We start from the raw sequence: 18,641 nt of genomic DNA on the forward strand, positions 1-18,641 counted from the left end.
TATGTATTTTTTAGTATCTAAATATCTTGGGTATGCCTGGGTGGCTTAGTTGGTTGAGCATCCAACTCTATTTTGGCTCAGGTCATGGTCCCGGGGTTGCGGGATCAAGCCCTGCATGGGGCTCTGCACTGAGCACGGAGCCTGCTTGGGATTCTCTCTCCCTCTCTCCCTTTGCCCCACTCCCCCACTTGTGTGCTTTCTCTTGCAAATAAATAAAAATGAAAAAAAGATTTAATGAGATAAAAAATCATGAGATTTTTAATCTCATGAAAGAGAATGCTTAATAACCTGTATTTTCTAACTTACGTCCTCAGAAACTTCCTTGTTCTTCATCAAGGACCCTCCACCCCCTACCCCAATCTTTTAGAGCTTCTACTTTATTCCTTTCCTAGGAGCACTAGAGAAGTAGTCTCACATTTAGATCTCAGAAGCCTTAGAGACTCAGTGGATGCTTCTTTAGTCTTTATGCTTTCTCATCAAGCCTATTTTTAGCAAAATGAAAAAAACTAAACATAGAAGTCACATGTTTTGTAGGACAGTTTTCTATGGTTGCAGGCCTGAGCATTATGAAGAACCTTTTTCTTTTGCTTAGGAATGTGACTCTAGGGACCACCATTAGCTTTGAGTATTTCCAGGAACACATATCTGCTGGACCCATGCACATCCTCTTGCTTGGTCTCTTTGATTAGAAACACTTCAAAATTTTTCATGGTATGCTGAGCTTTAAGTGTTAATTTTATACTGTATTTATAAAATTTTTCTCTTTAGTTTTTCAAATTAATATTTTTCCACATTAGTCCTGTATATAATCACCTGCATTCTTCTGTATCCTTTTCTGTTCATTTATATCTTCATTGTTTCTTTTTCAATATCTCCCTTTTTGTCTACATTTTCAGAACACTGCTTTTCACTGTTTAATCATCTGCTTTATGTCCTTTGACTCCTTTTCAAATAAAGATATTTTAACTTTAATAAAGATAGTATCCTTCCCAGTTTTCCAAATCTCTGTTAATTTTCTGAACTAACTGTGCTTCCAAGAAACTTTTAAAAATACATATTCCAGGGGCACCTGGATGCCTCAGTCTGTTAAGTGTCCGACTTCGGCCCAGGTCATGATCTCACGGTTTGTGAGTTCGAGCCCCACATTGGGCTCTCTGCTGTCACCATAGAGCCTGCTTCGGATCCTCTATCCCCGCCCCCCGCCTCTCTCTCTACCCCTTCCCCACTCATGTGTGCATTCTCTCTCTCTCTCTCTCTCTCTCTCTCTCTCTCTCTCTCTCTCTCTCAAAAATAATAAATTTAGGGGTGCCTGGGTGGCTTGGTAGGTTAAGCATCCAACTTCAGCTCAGGTCATGATCTCATGGTTTGTGAGTTCAAGCCCCACATCAGGCTCTGTGCTGGCAGCTCAGAGCCTGGAGCCTACTTCAGATTCTGTGTCTCCCTCTCTCTCTGCCCCACTGCTGCTCACACTCTGTCTCTCTAAAAAATAAACATTAAAAAAAATTTTTTTTAATAAATTTAAAAAGAAATTTTAAATACATATTCTATAGGTGTCCTGTTCTTCATTATGAAAGCTTATTAGCATAGGCTTGTGTTAATAACATTTATTGAGCACCTACTATATATAGATCACTTTTTCTGCACAGATGGAAAAATTATCCTTCCTACATTTAAAAAATGTTTAACTGAATGTCATTTCAGTATGACTCTTTAGTCCTGATTTTCATGAATACCCTCTAAATTCTTTACTTCTTATAATAATTGGGGTGGTGGACATCATCTTGCTCTGTTACCTCTTTCAGTTCTATATCTTGTCTTCAGATACTAACATTATGGTCACCTGGGTGGCTCAGTTGGGTAAGCATCTGACTCTTGAACTCAGCTCAGGTCTTAATGTACAGTTTGTGAGTTGAAGTCCTGTGTTGGGCTCTGTGCTGGGCTCTGAAGCCTACTTAAAAAAAAAAAAAAAAAAAAGCTAGCTTTATATAAAGGAAAGAGTCTCCCTTTATAATTACTTTAATTATAAATTATATGTGTAATATACATATGTTTTGTAACATATATACATATATATGTAATATATAAATTATATATGTATAATTAATTACATTCCTTCTGTTTTTAATACTTATAGCCTATATTTTTAGAGCAGTATTTATTTATTGTTTGCATAGGTTTGCAAGTTGGGAGTAGGGGATTGGGGGTGGGAAAGAATAATTGTTTATGTGTGATTGCCTTAATGTAGAATAAGCCTGAGACCCAGAACCTTAGAACTTTGACTTCCCTTACTTTGTACTTATCATAGTTATCTATAGGAATATCTGATTGTGTTCTATAAATTATGGCCTGTTTACAGGTTCATGGAGACAAAGTAGCTCTGTTTTATGTAAGGCAAGTGTCTGTGCATTATTTTATTGGATATGGGCTCAGATCTCTTTGCTTATTCTCTGCTTTAGTATGAAGGAATCAAACTGATGTTTGATCTTTCCTTGTTCAAATGTCTAAAATAACTTTCTGGGTATTACTGTCATTGGTACCCTTGACTGAATTTCCTTGTTCATATCTGAAACTTAACAGTGTTTCTTGGGTGGACTTTTGAATTGTGTTCTGTCGTGTGCTCTAACTCACCATTAGTTTATAACTTAGCTATTTAGCTACATGATTTTACCTAGAAGTACTCAGTGGTGTTGCTGAAATTTAAGTGTTCTCATTTGTAAAATATGGATTATAACTACCTACCTCATAGGGTGGTTGTGTTGATTAAATGTGATAACACATATAAATTACTTACCATAGTCCAGAAAACACTTGATAAATAGTAGTGCTAATGGTTGTACTTCTTTTTTTTTTTAATTTTTTAAATTAATTTATTTTTTATAATTTATAACCAAGTTAGCACATGGTGCAACAATGATTTCAGGAGTAGATTCATTCGTTAAGCCCCTTACCCATTTAGCCCATTCTCCCTCCAACAACCCCTCCAGCAACTCTCTGTTCTCTATATTTAAGAGTTTCTTATGTTTTGTCCCCCTCCCCATTTTTATATTATATTTGCTTCCCTTCCCTTAAGTTCATCTGTTTTGTATCGTAAAGTCTTCATATGAGTGAAGTCAGATATTTGTCTTTCTCTGACTAATCTCGCTTAGCATAATACCCTCTAGTTCTATCCACATAGTTGCAAATGGCAAGATTTCATTATGATTCCTGAGTAATACTCCATTGTATGTATATACCACGTCTTTATCCATTCATCCATCAATGGATATTTGGGATCTTTCCATACTTTGGCTATTGTTGATAGTGCTGCTATAAACATTGGGGTGTATGTGTCCCTTCAAAATGGCATACCTGTATCCCTTGGAGAAATATTTCGTAGTGCAATTGCTGGGTCATAGGGTAGTTCTACGTTTTAATTTTTTGAGGAACCTCCGTACTGTTTTTCAGAGTGGCCGCACCAGTTTGCATTCCTACCAGCAGTGCAAAAGAGATCCTCTTTCTCCGCATCCTAAAACCATCTATTGTTGACTGAGTTGTTAATGTTAGCCATTCTGACAGGTATGAGGTGGTATCTCAGTGTGGTTTTAATTTGTATTTCCCGGATGATGAGTGATGTTGAGCATTTTTTCATGCGCCAGTTGACCATCTGGATGTCTTTGGAGAAGTGTCTATTCATGTGTTTTGCCCATTTCTTCACTGGGTTATTTGTTTTTTGAGTGTTGAGTTTGGTAAGTTCTCTAGAGATTTTGGATACTAACCCTTTATCTGATATGTCATTTGCAAATATCTTGTCCCATTCCTTCGGTTGCCTTTTAGCTTTGCTGATTGTTTCCTTCGCTTTTTATTTTGATGAGGTCCCAGTAGTTCATTTTTGCTTTGGTTTCTCTTGCCTCTGGAGACGTGTTGAGTAAGAAGTTACTGCAGCCAAGACAAAGAGGTTTTGCCTGCTTTCTCCTCTAGGCTTTTGATGGCTTCCTGTCTTAAGTTTAGGTCTTTCATCCATTTGAGTTTATTTTTGTGTATGGTGTCATAAAGTGGTCTAGGTTCATTCGTCTGCATGTTGCTGTCCAGTTTTCCCAGCACCATTTGCTGAAGAGACTGTCTTTATTCCATTGGATATTCTTTCCTGCTTTATCAAAGATAAGTTGGCCATACGTTTGTGGGTTTCTGGGTTCTCTATTCTGTTCCATTGATGTGAGTGTCTGTTTTTGTACCAGTACCATACTGTCTTGATGATTACAGCTTTGTAATACAGCTTGAAGTCCAGGATTGTGATGCCTCCTGCTTTGGTTTTCTTTTTCAAGATTGCTTTGGCTATTCAGGGTCTTTTCAGGTTCCATACAAATTTTAGGATTGTTTGTTCTAGCTCTGTGAAGAATGCTGGTGTTATTTTGATATAGGTATTGCATTGAATATGTAGATTGCTTTGGGTAGTATTGACATTTTAACAACATTTGTTCTTCCTATCCAGGAGCATGAAATAATACTTTTCCATTTTTTTGTGTCTTCTTCAATTTCTTTCATAAGCTTTCTATAGTTTTCAGTGTATAGATTTTTCACCTCTTTGGTTAGGTTTATTCCTAGGTATTTTATGGTTTGGGTGCAATTGTAAATGGGATCAATTCCTTGGTTTCTCTTTCTATTGCTTCATTATTGGTATATAGGATTGCAACCGGTTTCTGTGCATTGATTTTATATCCTGCAACTTGGCTGAATTCATGGATCAGTTCTAGCAGTTTTTTGGTAGAATCTTTTGGGTTTTCACATAGAGTATCATGTCATCTGCGAAGAGTGAAAGTTTGACCTCCTCCTGGCCGATTTGGATGTCTTTTATTTCTTTGTGTTGTCTGATTGCTGAGGCTAAGACTTCCAATACTGTGTTAAATAACAGTGGCGAGAGTGGGCATCCCTGTCTTATTCCTGACCTTAGGGGGAAAGCTCTCAGTTTTTCCCCATTGAGAATGATAGTAGTGGTGGGTCTTTCATATATGGTCTTTATGATCTCGAGGTATGATCCTACTGTCCCTACTTTCTTGAGGGTTTTTATTAAGAAAGGATGCTATATTTTGTCAAATGCTTTCTCTGCATCTATTGAGAAGATCATGTGGTTCTTGTCCTTTCTTTTATTGATGTTATGAATCACATTGATTGTTTTCCAGATTGAACCAGCCCTGCATCCCACATATAAATCCCATTTGGTAGTGGTAAATAATTTTTTTAATGTATTTTTGGATCCAATTGGCTAGTATCTTGTTGAGGATTTTTGCGCCCGTGTTCATTAGGGAAATTGTTCTATAGTTCTCCTTTTTAGTGGGGTCTTTGTCTGGTTTTGGAATCAAGGTAATGCTGGCTTCATAGAAAGAGTTTGGAAATCTTCCTTCCATTTCTATTTCTTGAAACAGCTTCAAGAGAATAGGTGTTAACTCTTCCTTAAATGTTTGGTAGAATTCCCCTGGAAAGCCATCTGGCCCTGAACTCTTGTTTTTTGGGAGATTTTTGATTACTAATTCGATTCCTTTACCAGTTATGGGTCTGTTCAAATTTTCTATTTCTTCCTGTTTCAGTTTTGGTAGTTTATATGTTACTAGGAATTTGTCCATTTCTTCCAGATTGCCCATTTTATTGGCATATAATTGCTCATAATATTCTCTTATTATTGTTTGTATTTCTGTTGTGTTGGTTGTGATCTGTCCTCTTTCATTCTTGATTTTATTTATTTGGGTCCTTTCCTTTTTCTTTTTGATCAAACTGGCTAGGGTTTATCAATTTTGTTAATTCTTTCAAAGAACCAGCTTCTGGTTTCGTTTATTTGTTCTACTGTTTTGGGTCCTTTCCTTTTTCTTTTTGATGAAACTGGCTAGGGGTTTATCAATTTTGTTAATTCTTTCAAAGAACCAGCTTCTGGTTTCGTTGATCTGTTCTGTTGTTTTTTTGGTTTCGATGGCATTGATTTCTGCTCTGATCTTTATTGTTTCCTGTGTTCTGTTGCTTTGGGGTTTTATTTGCTGTTCTTTTTCCAGCTCTTAAGGTGTAAGTTTAGGTTGTGTATCTGTGACCACCTTTCTTCCTTCTTTAGGAAGGTAATGGTTGTATTTCTTGAACTCTGACATTAACAAGTAAATTTGTTGTATTAATTATATACAAATCTTTAATTATAGAGTTTGTTCATTTTTCTGGATATATTATCTACTGATAACGTCTTTTTCTGGCTTTTAGGAGATTGCCCATGGGCATATGCCTAATCGAATTTGGAGGTTGTGTTAACTCAATAGCTACAGGTTTATTAGACACCTAAACATTGAGGACATAGTTTAGTATCATCCCATATCTGGGCCATCCCTATCCCTTTCATCTACATCTGTTAGTATTACCATAAGAGTATTGAACAATACTTAGATATTAGATTGACAATCTGAAGAGATCTTAGGCCCTACACTCCTTTCTAAGATTCTTTCAGTCAGATCTCTCTCCTATCTTGTTTTCATCTCATCCTCTCTGTCTTCTCTTTCCATAATCTTATTATCTCAACCTATTCATATTATCTTCCCAATATAAATATTATAAAAAATTCTTCAACGTTTGAAAACTATACGGAAATGTCTTTGTAAATGTTATTTGTATAGGTCTTGCTATCTTGTCTGTTATTTTAGATTTTGTGTGTACAAAATAAGCAAGGATTATACACTTTTTGGTTTAAATTGTATTTAATGTCAGTGTTATGTGCACAAAAATTATGTATTTCTCAATGGCTTTTGTTCCTATAAAATAACTATCTTCTTTCCTGTGTTGTTTTTGAAAGAAACAACCAAAACACATCCCACCACCCATTGCCTCTACCCCATGTTTCCTCCCTTATTTTCTTATAGTGGTTCCTTGAATGATTCTGTCCTTGTCTCAGTTCCAGTCTGCAGGTCATATTCATTATATTTTTGCCTTGTCCAAGTACAAAATAATTCCGTGCTTCCTAATGATCTCCCTTTATTAATATCAGTGGTGTCTTTAGTTCATTACTCTCAAATGGCAGTAGGGAGAGTTAAGAGGGCGGCTGGTGTCATAACTACCTGGGAATATTATATGTATGCATATATTTTCACTCTGCAAATTGTGACTCAGATTGAGGATGATATGGACATGTATATTGTGGAAAAATCTTCCTAGTGATTCTCGTATCTGGCATCTCTTTTCTATAGCCTTCTATCCTTTAAGAGCTTTATTTATTTATTTTTAATTTTTTTTTTAATGTGTATTTATTCTTGAGAGAGAGAGAGAGACGGAGCACGAGTGAGGAGAGGCAGAGAGAGGAGACCTAGAATCCCAAGCAGGCTCCACGCTCTGCGGTGTCAGCACAGAACCTAACTCGGGACTCAAACCCACGAGCCACGAAATCATTACCTGAGCCGAAGTTGGATGCTGAACTGACTGAGCCACCCAGGCACCCCAGAGCTTTATTTTTCATGATTTACACAACACTTTTTACTTATGGTCCTAAATTTCTTAAAGAATATCTCCTTTTTCTAACTGATTGCTATTTTGGCATTACCTAAAAATCATAAAAACATTCCTAACACAGTATTTTGCCACTAAAACTAGGTTACAGATTAAATGGCTTACCCAAATTAGCATAAACAGGTTTTTCCTTTTGTTTTTGTTTTTTTAAGGTGTGAGATGCCTGCCGGGCTCAGTTGGTAGAATGTGTGACTCTTGATCTTGGGGTTGTGAGTTCGAGCCCCACATTGGGTGTAGAGATTAATTAAAAATAAAATTATTTATTATTATTATTATGTTTATTTATTTATTTTTGAGAGAGAGAGCACAAGCTGGGGAGGGGCAGAGAGAGAGGGAGTCAGCAAATCTGAATAAAGCAGGCTCCAGGCTCCAACCTGTCAGTGCAGTCCGACATGGGGCTTGAACTCAACGAGCTGTGAGATCATGACCTGAGTCAAAGTCGGACACTTAACCAACTGAGCCACTCAGGCGCCCTTTATTTTATTATTTTTTAAAGTTTATCTATTTAGAGAGAAAGAGAGCAGGGCGTAAGCAGGGGAGAGAGAGAGAGAGAGAGAAAGAGAGGGAGGGAGGAGGAGGAAGAGGAGGAGAGAGAGAGAGAGAGAGAGAGAGAGAGAGAGAGAGAGAATATCCTAAGCAGGCTTGTGCTGTCAGCACAGAGACCAAAGTGGGGCTTGAACCCATGAACCATGAGATCATCACCTGAGCTGAAATCAGGAGTCACTTGCTTAACTGAGCCACCCAGGCACCCAAAAAATAACATATTTTTTAAAAGGTGGTTGTTAATTCTTATTTTTCACAGAATCTGGCTCATAGTTTGTTTCAGAAACAGTATCTGTTTTATAAAGATGAGCATTTAATGCTTTTTAGAATTATTATATAGAAGATTAAAACAATTTTTAAAATTGGCTAGTCCCTCTTCCTACCTTCTAATTTTTTAGAAAGGGTTATTTCTTTAGCATCTACAGTTAGTGTGGTTTCCATCTTCCTTCCAATTCAAATGTAAAAGCTCCCCTTTTAACCTTTCTTGTATAAAAGGAGTAGCTGCTCACTGTTATTCAAACATGCACTTTTCTCTTACTTATAGACTTAACTCCAACTTTATTATTCTTGTGACTAAACATTGGCAGGTGTTCAGTTATGCTTTTCAAGGTCCATTTCTTTTGTCCTTTTTCATGCTTAGGGATATGGGAGGTAGAAAAGGGTAATTCTTTAAAAACTTTTTAAAATCACCTTCAAAATACAGGTTGCCCAGAAATTTTTTTTTTCCTTTTTCCTGGTCTTATCTCAAAATATATCAAATGTGAATAGATCAAACTATGTATAATGCAATGTAAGTTTTTAAACGTCAAGGCACTTATAAGTAGCTTAAATAGAGCATTTCTACGTAGAGGGAGCCAACATGATGAAAAGAACACCTGGACTGAGAATCAAGAGTAATAAAATACTAATAACTCGTGATGGTTTGAACTGATGTTATATAATCCTCATGCCTGTAATAATCACGTACAACAACCCCCGTTTTAAAAGATGAGGAAAATGAAACACAGGTTGTGTCCTTTTTCCAAGTTAGAAGTCATGGAATTGAAATTGGGATTTGAACTCAAGTCCTGGATTTAACAGTAACAAAGCAATTGAATAACACCATCAAGTCATTTCATCTCTGTTTTTTGTTGAGTGACCACACAAGTAATCTTCAGTGTTAATTCCATTTTTAATCTCTCCCACACTATATAGAATACTTTGAAACCAGGGCGCCTGACTGACTCAGTCAGTGGAGCCTGTGACTCTTGATCTTGGGATTGTGGATTCAAGCCCCACATTGGGTGTAGAGATCACTAAAAATCTTTAGAAAAAAACAAAAACAACCCCTCCCCCCCAAACGGTATACTTCTATTAACACTAAAGAGAAACAAGTGGATTCTCTAAGACATGGGTAGGCAGGATGCATATGTGTAGGCCTTGTTTCTGTTTCCCTTAAGTGAGAGTCCCGTTAAGAAGCAGATCATGGGGTGCCAGAGTGGATCAGTTGGTTTAAGTTGAAGTCAGTTGACTTCAGCTGAGGTCATGATCTCATAGTATGTGAGTTTGAGCTCCACATCAGGCTCTGCGATAGCAGTGCGGAGCCTACTTGGCATTCTTGTTCTCTCCTCTCTTCCTGCCCCTCCCCTGCTCGCGTTTTCTCTCTCTCAAAATAAATAAACTTAAAAAAAGAAGCAGTGCATGAATTCTGGGTTATTTAAAGGTCCCTATAGAGGTGCCTAGGTGGCTCAGTTGATTGTGTCTGACTCTTGATTACAGCTCAGGTCATGGGGTTGAGCCCTATGCTGGGCTCCACGATGAGCATGGAGCCTGCTTGAGATTTGCTCACTCTCTCCCTCTGCCTTTTTTTTTTTTGTAATGTTTATTTTGAGAGACAGACACTGCAAGCAGGGGAGGGACAGAAAGAGAGGGGGACAGAGGAGCTTGAAGCAGGCTCTGTGCTGACAGCAGAGAGCCTGATGTGGGGCTCGAACTCACAAACAGTGAGATCATGACCTGAGCCAAAGTCAGATGCTTAACCAACTGAGCCACCCAGGTGTCCCAGAATTTGTCTTTTAATAAGCTTAACTGATAAATTTGTCATCAACATAAAGCTTAAGAATGAAAGCATGAAGACATTACACATACATGGAGACAGAGGATTTTCTCCAGACTATTGTGTTTAGAAATGAAACAGGAAATTAATATAGGATCTGTTGAATGACTAACCATAAGTTAATAGTATATTAATATATTAATTAATGATTTCCACTCTATCCTCGAAGAAACAAAAATGATTTGGAGTTATAAAATGTAAACTTGGGGCGCCTGGGTGGCGCAGTCAGTTAAGCGTCTGACTTCGGCCAGGTCACGATCTCGCGGTCCGTGAGTTCGAGCCCCGTGTCGGGCTCTGGGCTGATGGCTCGGAGCCTGTTTCCGATTCTGTGTCTCCCTCTCTCTCTGCTCCTCCCCCATTCGTGCTCTGTCTCTCTCTGTCCCAAAAAAAAAAAGTAAACTTATCGGGGCGTTATGGGAGGCTCAGTTGGTTAAGCATCCAACTTGATTTCAGCTCAGGTCATGATCTCACGGTTTGTGGCTCGGAGACTGCTTGGGATTCTGTCTCTCCCTCTCTCTCTGCCCCTCCCCTGCTTGCTCTCTATCTCTCTCAAGATAAATAAAAATAAATTAAAAAAAAAAAATGTAAACTTAACCATTCTTCTGTTTCTGTCACCCCCCCCCTTTTTTTTTCAATTAGAGTGACAAAGGCCTTGAAATAGCGGAGGTAAAAGATTGTCCCTGTGTCAGTAGGCTTCTCTGAAGATCTTTGTCCCCTTAAATATGTGACAAAATGTTGCACAAGCTCTTAATCATGGTTTAACTATCAGATGGCTTGAGCAATGTACACAAGCTAAGCCACCTTTCACATGCTTGCTAGAAGACAGAGAGAGAGGGAGAGACAGAATCCCAAGCAGGTTCCATATTAGACTTGGTGCTTCTGAATGCTACCGTCTTAATAGCTAACTTGGTAGCATCTCCTAGTGTTTGACTGCCAGATATAAGCTTAATATAATTCCCAGGAAAGTGTTGTTTGCATGAGAGCTTGACATTAGTTAGTCCTAAAAGACCACTCATATTTGAATGAAGGGTAATTTTGATGGTCCTTTTGACATTGCGATTCAGGTTTGTAGAGGACCCCATGAGGCATAACGCATTGGACTCAAACTCTGTGAAAGTTTGATGCTTTGTGATGCTGCTGTGAGTGAGCTCTCCCCTGTAAATCTGGTTCTGAGATTTAAAACTTGTGTGAGAAGGGAACCAACATTATTGTTTTCAATGGGTTTATTATATGTATTAGGCAATTTTGCATGAGTTTTATTATTTAATCCTTACGACAATTCTGAGATAGATACTACAGTCCTTGGGGAAACAGATTGAATATATCCAAAATTAGTGTCTAAATTAAAATTTGAGTATGATCAACTCCAAAGCTGCTACTCCTTGCATCAGATTCACTACTTCTCCTCCAGTCTTCTGGTCCTCCATTAGACTTGACAGTAGGCTTCCCAAATCATAGGATGAACCTACTGTTTTGTTCCTGTACAGTCTTTCTGTTATTTCCGTGCTCCTATCCAACTTTATTAGGCCTGCCTTTGCCATAAGAAGTCACATTTGTTGAAAAAGAGTTTGTGCCTTTTGGGTCAGTTAGAAAAGAGAAATCAGGGGGAAAAAAGGAAGGAAAGGAAGGAAGGAAGAAGGAAGAAAAAAAGAGAAAGAGGAAGGAAGGAAGGAAGGAAGGAAGGAAAGAAAGAAAGAAAGAAAGAAAGAAAGAAAGAAAGAAAGAAAGAAAAAGAAAAGTTCAGAATAAAGACAGTATTTCTACAAGCTTTGGAAGAGACCCCCAATGTGACAAAAGCCTTGTAGTTCCAGGACATTGCCCACTTAATTAATTTTGGGAGGACAGTTTTCTATATCAGATTGTCAGTGTATTTTAAATATTAAAATTTCAACTGTATTGAGGTATATTGAAGTATACTAACAGCACATATTTTTAAATTTTTTTTAATGTTTATTTTTGAGAGACAGAGAGACAGACAGAGCATGAGCGGGGGAGGGACAGAGAGAGAGGGAGACACAGAATCCGAAGCAGACTCCAGGCTCTGAGCTGTCAGCACAGAGCCCGATGCGGAGCTCGAACTCACAGACTGTAAGATCATGACCTGACCCGAAGTCGGATGCTTAACCAACTAAGCCACCCAGGCGCCCCAAGTGTACAACTTGGCATGTATACACCATGAAACCATCATCACAAGATAACCTTTCGTATCTCCAAAAGTTGCCTAATGTAAAAATTTATTTTTACAAATTTAACAAATTTGTTCATGTAGGGGCACCTGGGTGGCTCAGTCAGTTAAGTGTGTCTGACTTCAGCTTAGGTCATGATCTCACAGTTCGTAAGTTCAAGCCCTGCATCGGGCTCTATGGTGACAGCTCAGAGCCTGGTTTGGATCCTCCATCCTCCTCTCTGTCTGCCTCTCCCCTGCACGCACGCTCTTTCTCTCACTCTCTCTCTGTCTCTCAAACATTAAAAAAATCAAAAAAACAAAAATTTGTTCATGTTGCTATGTGAGTCTCAAGTAGTAAAAACATTAAGACTGACTGCAGTCTTATAGGAGTGAGCATAGAGGGATAAGCAGTGAGACCTTTGAATGAAAGGCTGAAAAAGGCCTCTTTTTTTTAACCTGAAACATTGCTTGAGAAAGAGTTCTGGCACTTAGTAAAGCTATTCTTATTATTTGGCGTATAATCTAGTTTTAGCTTTTTAATTTTCTTGTGAAGTATTTTGGTGCCTAACTAAAAATAACCATAGAAAACAGTTGACCGAGGAAAAGAGAATATCTGCATAAGTCATCTAGACAGAAGGTAAATAAAAACTTGAGAGGGGCGCCTGGGTGGCTTGGTCGGTTAAGCGTCCGACTTCAGCTCAGGTCATGATCTCTCGGTCCGTGAGTTCGAGCCCCGCGTCGGGCTCTGTGCTGACAGCTCAGAGCCTGGAGCCTGCTTCCGATTCTGTGTCTCCCTCTCTCTCTGACCCTCCCCCATTCACTCTCTGTCTCCAAAATAAATAAACGTTAAAAAAAAAAAAATTAAATTAAAAAAAAAATAAAATAAAATAAAAACTTGAGAAAATATGTATGAAATTAGGACACAAGGTGGAGCCTTGGCAGCTTTCTTTCTATCATGGGGAGATTTCAGGGCTTCCTGACCTGGGGAGGTGGTACCCTGGCAGTTGTCTATCCTGGTGGCCATCTGTCCCTCCTAGGACTTGAAGCCTGTGATAGGTTTGTGAGAAGAAGGGAAAAAAGACAGGATCGTCCTTCCACTGAGACTGCTTGGTGAGCAGTGTAAGCAAGCCTGACCAGAACTTCTTTAGAACTAGTGAATTTGCTAAATGAACCATACCCTCAGGGTCCAGTGGGCAGTGAGTAAAAACCTAGAAATTGCAAATGCAAACATAGCTAAAAGTGATTTTAGAAAGGTAGAAAAATGCCTACATTATTGACATTCAAAGTGGTTATTTCCTTCTTGTGTTTAAACGTACAGGCTTTCTTTAAGGAAAACTCTCCATCTTACAACTTTGCCCTGTTGTTCATACATTCCTCACATATGGTAGGTGAGACAGTGACAGTAATAGGTCCATTTTGTCACTACATTTGGTGGCCTCACTCACAGCACTGAAATTTAGTCACCGTTTTCTTTTGCCTCATCTTCCAGTTCCTTCTTGGATCTTATATTGTTCACATCATTGGCAGTTGTGTTGGTGGGCTGCATTTGGACTGTTGGCTTCTTGCTCCTTGTGATTCATGTTTGACTTTTCATCCCTCTAAAAGTTTCCTCTTCATGGGTGGGGCACCTGAGTGGCTCAGTCAGTTGAGCGTTTGACTTCAGCTCAGGTCATGATCTCGTGGTCTATGAGTTCGAGCCCTGTGTTCGGACTCTGTGCTAACAGCTCAGAGCCTGGAGCCTGCTTCGAATTCTGTGTCTCCTTTTCTTTCTACCCCTCTCCTCCTCACACTCTCTCACTCTCTCTCACTCTCTCTTACTCTCTCTCAAAAAGAAAAAAACATTAAAAAAAATTTTTAATTTTCCTCTGCCCCCCCCCCCCCCCCGCCATGTCCATTTCTTTCTTCCCATTAGCCGTATCACTTGGGAACCCAGCCCTGTAGTTTTATCCCTATGTTACACATTTACTTCTTCAGGAATCAGATTATTTCAGTCTATCACTTATTGTGTCTGACCCTGGACAAGTTCTTTCTCTCTGCTTCAATTTTCTCATTTGTAGAATGAGTGGAATAGACTGGCCATAGAGGGCTATTGTGAGGATTAAATGTTAATGTGTGAGAAGTGCTTAGAGCTAGAGCGAATGTCTGCTTTTATGTTCAAACCTGTACATCTGAGATTATTACTCTACAAGCTGCTCTTAACCCTTTTCCCAGTATGTCTTTTCAGTTACCTGCACATAATTCAGTTGAAGTATCTCACTGAACCTGAAGCAGTTAAGAAACTAAGCAAAAAATCTTGTAACCCTAAATTCTCTGTCACTCTCATTTCCTATTTAGGTGATTCTTTCCTTTTTCTTTTCCATCATCCAGAACCACTCGATAGGTCTGGCCAGTGACCATATTCTCTGAGATCCAATTCTTTCCATTGATGTAGTCAGGCAGTCATTTCAGCAGGTCCCCCTGATACCAGGCATTGTCTCTTTATACAAATGATAAAATAGCCTTCAGCCTTTTGTTGTTCACTAGCCTAACCCTAGCACCTGGAACATTGCTTGGCATGTAACAGCCACTCAGTATCTGCTGGATGAGTAACTCATGTACTGTATCAGCCACCTCCGGTTACTTCCTACATTACGAAGTCTAAAGTCCCAAATCTTTCTATCAGGTTGCCACTGTTTCCGTCTATCTAGTCATTTCACATCATCGATTCTCTGTTCTACCTTAGCAAAATCACTTGCTATTTCCTGCTTACCTTGTACTAATTCTTGTTTTCTTATTGTTCCTATTTCTTGAGATGCCCTTTCTGTGTCCTGCCCAGAACACACTCTTTCTTCAGAATTTCTCCTCCTTTGCTCTGTTAACTTCAGTCACTCTTCTGTTGTGTGATGTCTCAGCTTTTGTTTGATTTTCAATGTGTCAATTTATACTTAAAATCTCTGGTGGGTTTGCTGTATCTGCTTACCTCAATTAGAAGTTTCTGGGGATCTAGGACAATGTTGGCTCTCTTGTAACCTTTTCTCCCTAGGGTCTTACACTCTTCCACGTGTTTAGTAAATGTACCTGCAACAACTCCGTGCACTGTGAAGATTCTTTTCTAGTAGTCCTTGTGAAGTCCTACAAAGGTTGTGTGTTAGAGATCACTATTAGAGCAGTTTGTCTTTAGTGTAGAGATTTAGGGCTAATAAACAATGGAGGATTGGGAGTGTATTGTTCAAAACTCTGGGCCTACAGAGAAGGCATTCTGCTCTGAGCAGGTAATTCTGGGGTAATATTCAGCTGTGGGCTATATATATTGTCAGCAATGATTGTTTTTAATGATAACTTATGATCCCAGGTATTTGGGGAGAAAATAACCAATAAAACTATAGCTTAAAGTGTAACAAAATCATATCTGACTTCCCCTATTTAGTTATTTAGAACATGTTTGTAACTCAGATTATAATTTGACAAAAGTGAGGAAAAGAGTAAATCAGAAAACTTCATGTTAATGAAGTGCAAGTTACCTTTCCCAAAATATTAAAATATGGAAGCTAAGCAATACGAAGTCTGGATAGCTTATTTCCAGCATCATAGACATGAGTGCTGCCTGAGCTAGAATAAGAAGATATGCCATCTACTGGCATCACTTCCATGGAATTTTTATTCTCACCGATTTAAGTCTGAAAACTGAATTTCTGACTTGTTGGGCTGAAGGGCAGAAGGGAAGACTGCATTCCAGGGGCACCTGGCTGGCTCAGTCAATAAAGCATGCAACTCTTGATCTTAGGACTGTGAATCTGAGCCCCACATTGGGGGTAGAGTGTGCTTTAAAAATAAATAAATAAATAAAATCTCTTCCTTTATGATATTATCTTAAAAAGGTGGGGGAGGGAGAGAAATGAGTGAATGAATTGGCAGAAGATGCCTGAAAGTAGCATTTTGTTTTTTTAATTTTGTTTTTTTAAGTTTATTTATTTACTTTGACCAAACTGACACAAGCAGAGAAGGGGCAGAGAGAAGGAGAGACAGAATCCCCAGCAGGCTCCATGCCATCAGTGCAGAGCCTGATTTGGGACTTGAACCCACAAACCATGAGATCACGACCTGAGCTGAGACCAAGAGTCAGATGCTCAACTGACTGTGCCACCCAAGTGCCCCTGAAATTAGTTTTAAGAAAAAGAGAGAAGGGGCGCCTGGGTGGCCCAGTTGGTTGAGCATCCGACTTTGGCTCAGGTCATGATCTCGCTGTCCGTGAGTGAGTTCAAGCCCCACATCGGACTCTGTACTGACAGCTCGGAGCCTGGAACCTGCTTCGGATTCTGTGTCTCCCTCTCTCTCTGTCCCTCCCCCACTCATGCTCGCTCGCTCTCTCTCTCTCTCTATCAAAAATAAATAAACGTTTAAAAAAAGAGAGAGAGAAGCCTGCTATCTATGGCGTAGGGGCATTCAGATGTAAAAAGAGCCAAAGTACCTATTTGATTGTATGTTTGTTTTGAGATTGGCATGCACTCCTGTTGTAGCAATGTACAAAAGCTGCTATGACATCTCTAGTCCTTTTCTAAAGAGCTGTCTTTCAGTCTGGACGTGGTTCTGCTTGCCATTTGACTGCTTTTGTTTGCAGGCCTGCTATTTTATATCTGTCATGGCACTGACGACAAAGCAGCACATGCAAACCTGGAAACCACTTTAGAGATTTTCTCCTGCCTCATTTTGCTGAGTGAGAAGCGTATTTCAGGTTAAAGAATATTGCTTAAGGTTGCACAGCTAGTTAATAGCAAGGCTGGGAGTTTCATCTTGGTCTCTAGATTTCGAAGGTAATGATTTGGAATGGTGCTTCTCTAAAAGAATGTTTTTCTAGCAGAACAATTATGTAGATATGCTCTGGTACTTAGGCTGACCATACTGACACCCCCCCCCCCCCCCAGCAATATCAGTGGGATATATATCTGAGGTGTTTCCTTAATAGAGGTGATGGGTCTTTAGTGAACTCTCCATGTTCTCTCTCCTAGTTCTCCTGGTGGCCAGCCCATCTGGAAGACACTAGTAGATTTCTTTGCCTCAGGACTAGGCTATATAAATAGTGAAGTTTGCACAACTGAGTCTACCATTATTTATAAATAGCGTTGGTACTGCTACTGTGCTTGAAGTGTATCCATTTCTGCAATGTCCTAGCATTCACATTAATTAGTGAACAACACAGAGGCTGAATGATATCTTTAAACACAGGGGCACCTGGGTGGCTCAGTCACTTGAGCATCCGACTTCGGCTCAGGTCATGATCTCGCGGTTGGTGAGTTCGAGCCCCGCGTCGGGCTCTGTGCTGACAGCTCAGAGCCTGGAGCCTGCTTCGGATTCCGTGTCTCCCTCTCTCTCTCTGCCCCTCCCCCGCTCATGCTCTGTCTCTGTCTCTCTCTCTCTCTCTGTCTGTCAAAAATAAACATTAAAAAAAAAAATTTAAACACAGAGGAAAGGGGAGATTCACGTGTGTTATGCTTGGTGACTGAATTCTCACCTGTTTTCATGTAATTTAGAAGACAGAAGCCATGGTGGGCTGGTGACTGTTCCAGTCTCATTTTGGATGCCTTATATTTTCAGCCTATTGATAGTGGCCACAAAGTTCAGTTCATTGACTTATTTGTTCATTAATAAGTATTTCTCAGTGTCCCAACCCCCTTCTCATTAGCCTGTGTGAGTGTTGAATATGGTAGATGTTTTTATTTTTTATCCAAATTGACAATCAGCTGACATTAATGTTCCAGTTTGAACAAAGGACGTGATATGAATAACCTTGTAAGAAAACATTCATTATGTATGCTTTCAAGCTTCCCAGGGGAAGTCCTGGTAATTATAATGCAATTTATGCTTTATAAAGAAATCAGCCATTAATACCTCCTTCTAAACCATAAATGATTTTTTTCTCTCCCCTGAGCTATCTGGTTATAAACTTCTTACCCCTTTTGTTCTTCCTTTTCAACCCATAACTTCTCTGTAACAGATTAACTAATTGGGGTTAAATAAAACCCCTCAGTCATTTTTGTGGTGATTGTGCAAATGAGGTTCATCTATAAGCCAGGAGCCAGAGCAGCTGGTAAGCGCATCATCTCCAGTTTGTGGTGTCTTTGACAAAGGACTTTTGGCTAAGTATTTAGGAAGTTGAGGCACTGAGGGAACTGCTCTGGAACACTGTGTTGGGGTGAATTGGGTTTAGAGATCTGTTTTTTGCTTTTTTGGTTGTTGTTAAGGTCGCTGATTTATTTCTTTAAAAGATATCCCAGCACAATTTGAATATCCCCTTAACTTGGTCCAAACACTAATAATATTAGTAAATTTGGATTCTGTGTCCTTTTTTTTTTTCCT

At 39.2% G+C, this 18,641-nt stretch overlaps 1 protein-coding gene across 1 annotated transcript in view; it reads left to right on the top strand.

Annotated features, from left to right (window-relative positions):
• Nucleotides 1-18,641, top strand: part of UBTD2 (ubiquitin domain containing 2) — a 63,103-nt gene that overhangs the window by 41,456 nt on the left and 3,006 nt on the right. The gene's annotated exons all lie outside the window — the stretch shown is intronic.

Source organism: Panthera uncia (assembly GCF_023721935.1).
Source record: "Panthera uncia isolate 11264 chromosome A1 unlocalized genomic scaffold, Puncia_PCG_1.0 HiC_scaffold_17, whole genome shotgun sequence".
In the NCBI taxonomy this organism is placed as follows: Eukaryota; Metazoa; Chordata; class Mammalia; order Carnivora; family Felidae; genus Panthera; species Panthera uncia.